Source organism: Chiloscyllium plagiosum, chromosome 36, assembly GCF_004010195.1.
Source record: "Chiloscyllium plagiosum isolate BGI_BamShark_2017 chromosome 36, ASM401019v2, whole genome shotgun sequence".
Lineage (NCBI taxonomy): Eukaryota > Metazoa > Chordata > Chondrichthyes > Orectolobiformes > Hemiscylliidae > Chiloscyllium > Chiloscyllium plagiosum.
The window spans coordinates 7,602,241-7,606,994 of NC_057745.1; positions in this window are offsets into that span (position 1 = coordinate 7,602,241).

A 4,754-nucleotide genomic window follows, 5' to 3' on the forward strand; every position below is an offset into this window, starting at 1 on the left:
TGCCTATCTCTGGCCCCCCAAATGGTTGTTTGACGTCATCCCATCCTTTGCTTACCATTTTCTACTCCCTCCATCTGCGCTGCCCCTCACAGCATCTTATCACTAAGCCCTTTTAATTGGGGTTTGTTCCTGTGTCTCTGTACAAGTGGGAAACAGATGTTTTTCCTGTTTGCCCATACATCTACCATTGTTCTATAATCATGTCTCATGCTAACATATCATTTTTTTTGCTGAATATATATATTTCCTCATTCTTGTTCTGTATCAGAATTTATAGTTGCAGAAATAACATTAATTCATCTGTATCCCATAATCACACTGCAAATTTTTGCTATAAAGTCTGTGTTACGATCGAGCCCTCCACAATCACCTGATGAAGGAGCGTCGCTCTGAAAGCTAGTGTGCTTCCAATTAAACCTGTTGGACTATAACCTGGTGTTGTGTGATTTTTAATAATGACTGAACTTTCCTTGGTCTTCAAGTCCTACAGTGGAACTCCTTGCTTAGAGGCAGGACACTACCTTCTGTTCCACAATACCTCTATAAGGCTATATGATGGAGGCAATTAGCCCTTTGCTATTGTTACTGGTGATTTGCTCCTCTCCTTGTTTGAAGGTGACTCTAGAATTGCTCTAGTATTTTGCCCAAAGGACCATTCTAAAAGCATGAGTCAAGAGCCAAGGCAGTGAGTGCAAGCAGCACTTGACAGTGAAGGCAAGTTTTTTGGGGGCGGTGTAGTGGTGGTGGTGGTGGAAAATGACACTGCAGTTGAGTCCAATATTGCTCTGTCTGATGTACCCCATCCCTAGACACCATGCACTTTCCAGCAGACATCATCACATGTCATTCTGGAGCATGGAAGGTAATTGAACTTGTCTTCCTTATATGGAGGATTGCTGAATTGCACATGGTTTTGACTTTCCTCTACATCTGGTATGATGGGACTATTCCCCCAGCGTGGCATCCTCTCTCAGCCCAGTGTGGCAGTGTGGAGCAATCTCCCAGTCTCGTGATCCTCAAGGTGAAGCCTGGCATGGTCTGGAGTCAGGGTAGACTGGAGGCTAGGTGCCAGTATTATATAGGTTAGAAGACTGCTGTTCTGGATTTTTATTTCTGCAATATTTTACTTCTCTATTTTCTAAGATCTTGTAACTATAGAAACTGAACCTAGGTACCTTTGCATCTAAGATGGTGCTGTAAGTGGCCACGTATAAACTTTTCACTATACAGATCATTCAGCTATAACACCACAGTTGTGTTCCGCTGCAATCTCATGTTATAGAAAATTGCACTATGGAAAACGGCGATAGAAAATCGCACTGTAGAAGATCATTAATAGAAAATCATTACACCCATTCAGCAGAAAGTTCATGTTATCCAAACAATGTCCACAATTCTTCAATCGCATTACAGCCAATTTGTGCTGACAAAACGTGCGTTACAGCAGAACGATGAGTATATGTGTTAATTCAATTCAAAAATGATCAGTCACTTCTCTTATATTACTTCCAGATTGTATTCGTAAATAAAAACAAACAGTGCAGATTGTAAGAGAAAGGTAAAGGTAAACTGTAATGAAAGGACATTTTGTACACAACGTTGTAAGTGAAAGGTGGTTCTTCAGCTGGCAGTATTTCCTGTGGTTTTTTTCCACTCTGCTCTTGCAGTGTGTTGTTTCATTTTCAGAGCAGAGTTAGTCACTCGTCTTCTGGTTTGTTCAGAAAGCTTCTTGCTGGGCTTTTCAATTTCCCTGTTTTAATTAGTGCCAGGGGGCTACACTGCCACTTAGGGTTAATGGCTCTTTTGGAGCAACCTTTCTCCAGTAAATACGTTTTCTGGTACAGTGTTGCTTTGCTGCAATATTTAAACAGGTGAAGCATTCTGGCAAACCTGAATATTTAATTCTGGTTTATCTTAAACTCTTAGAAAGCCAACATGATCTTACTATTTTCTACCTGTACATCAAAAGAAACCATTCTGCATCCATGGTCTGCACTCTCCTATGCCTTCTCCAAACTGGTGTCAATTATTTAAGACCTTTAGGCAGTACTTTAATTTTCAACATCAATCACAGTGATGAGAAGGGAACCTCACTAGGAGCAAATGAAATTAATTTTGACTTTCACTGAAAATGTGATTAGACAGAATGCTATTTTCGTCTCAGAGACCAGGGACAGAAGAGGTCAATTGAGGCATCCATTGTCATCGCCATTTCTCTTATCTGCGTTCACATCAACCGATTTGGTGCAATCTCTGTCAACATTTAGGATCTTCCTGGATCTGGCTCCCTGGAAGGTATAAGGAGAGGAAAGACTGGCTTAACTCAGCGCTCCTATCCGAGGAGTTCTGAAGCCATATGTGGCACCTGAACTGCTGAGATTACAGAAAACAATGAAATGTGACTAAGCCATAATTCCCTTGAAACTGCTTCACTGTTCAATCAGATCATGGTTGAACTTGCATCAACTGCTTTCCTGCCCTATTCCATATACCTTGGTCCCCTTGATGCTCAAAGTCTTATTCATCTGAGTATATGCAACAAAATGAGCAGCTACGGTTCACTGGAGTGTAGTATTCCAAAGTTATTTCTCCTCATCGAAGTTCAAGATGAACAATGCCTTATCCTGAGACAATGAGATTGGGGGAAGTAGTCTCTCAGTATCAACCCTGTTTCAGTGAAATTCTGGCTTATGTTTCTAAACCCTAATATAGGCACATTCTCTTTAATCTCTTCTTTAGGACAGCCCAGAAAATGTTCTCGGGAACCTCAATTGCAACCCTTCCAAGGCTAGTGAATCCTTTATTGATAAGAAATCAAAACCTGAACACAGTATTTCAGGAGTGGGTCGCATCAGAACATTGTATAAATGCATTGAAATTACAACGAACGTTTATACACTGTAGTACCTTTTAATGATGTAAAACATCTCGAGTCACTCCACAGGGAGATAATAAAAGTCAAGAATTCACAAGCCATTCAAGGACATATTACGGCAGAGAGTCAAAAGCTTGGTCAGAGAGGTGAGATTTGAAGGGGTGTTTTAAAGGGAGAAAGTGAAGTAACTCCACTGATGCTGGTATCCCATCACCAATTCACCTTTTACTTACACATGGAGAGTCCTGAACACTGATTCAGTTCCCTCAGAGCCAGCACTCAAAGTGGACAAAACTCTGACACTCCTGGTTATTATTTATTTGTTTATTTATTTATTTATTTATTCTTTTTATTTCTCTTTTCCCCCACACCGCCGTCTAACAGCAGTAGTGCTTATTGTTCCCCAGCACCTGTGTGTGTGTGTGTGTGAGAGAGAGAGGGAGGGGAGGGGATCAGATGTTGTTAGTTGACACAGCTTCGAAGCAAAATCATGTTTAAGGGAAAGGAAAGGCTGAACTTTCGGACACAGTGAAAAACAACAGGTGTGTAAATCTTTATTTATATTCCACCACCAGGAAGAAAGGAAACACCCGAATGGCCAGTGACAAGCAGTGCCCTTCTCAAAGGACAATGCTGCATTATCAAACAGTGAAGGGCAGGGCAGGGATTACAACAAAATAGAGTTAGAGGGGGAAATAATACACTCTACTCCCTGCGGTGCCCACCTTTCCCTGAAAATCTCGCGGGTGTCAGTGGACACCGTGTGCTCCTTCTCCAGGGACACCAGGGCTCGAACGTAAGAGGGACAGGCAATCGGCCCTAACGACACCCTCCACGGTCCGCTGCCAGGATCTGTTTATGGCCAGTTTAGCCAGGCCCTGGAGCAGACCCACGAGGAGGTCACACTCCTGCTGATATCTGTCAGCCATGGCTCTCTGATTGGGGTTGTTAATCTGGTCTAATCAGGGAACTCGCATTCTATGAGGCCCACCTGGCTGAGCTTGCTACAATCGCTGCAGGAAAGGAAATCAAGGAAAGGTTTCAGAGAGAATTCCAAAGCTCATGGCCTAGGCAGCGGAACGCACCAGCACCCGTCATGGAATCATTAAAATTAGAGCACAGAATCTTCCTAGCCCCTGAACAACATGGACCATGGTGAGAAATTTGGGAAAATTGGATGTGTTGACATAGAGCCACAGAGACATACAGCACAAAAGAGGTCTTTCAGCCCATCATGTCTGCACTGATCTATCTAAACTCATCCCACTTTCCATCACTTGCCGATTGCTTGAATGTATGCCATTTCAAATTATTAAAGGTAATAATTGCCTATACTACCCTCCCAAGCAATATATTCTAGTTTCCCACCATCCTCTGGGTGAAGAAAGCTTTCTTCAAATCTCCTCTAAACATTATGCCTTTCTATTTAAAATCAAATCTCCACATTACTGACCCTTCAACTCTGAGGAACAGCTGTTTCCCATCCATCCTGCCCATACCCCTCATAATTGTATGTACCTCAAGCAGGTCCCCTCTCAGCCTTCTGAGCTCCAAACAAAATAACCTAGGTTTGACCAGCCTCTCTTCATAACAAAAATGCTCCAACCCAGACAACATCCTGGTGATCTCATCTGCACCCCTCCAGTGCAATCCTAATCTACCTGGTGTGGTGACAGTACTCCAGCTGTGGCCTAACCAAAGTTTTGTACAGCACCAACATGACCTCCATATTCATACAATCTATACCACAACTGATAAAGACAAATGCCCCTTTTGCCTTCTTTATTACCCTATTAACCTGTTCTGCCACCTTCAGCGATCTAAGGAGAAGCACCCCAAGGCTCCTCTGTTCCTTGGAGCTTCCCACTGTCCTGCCATT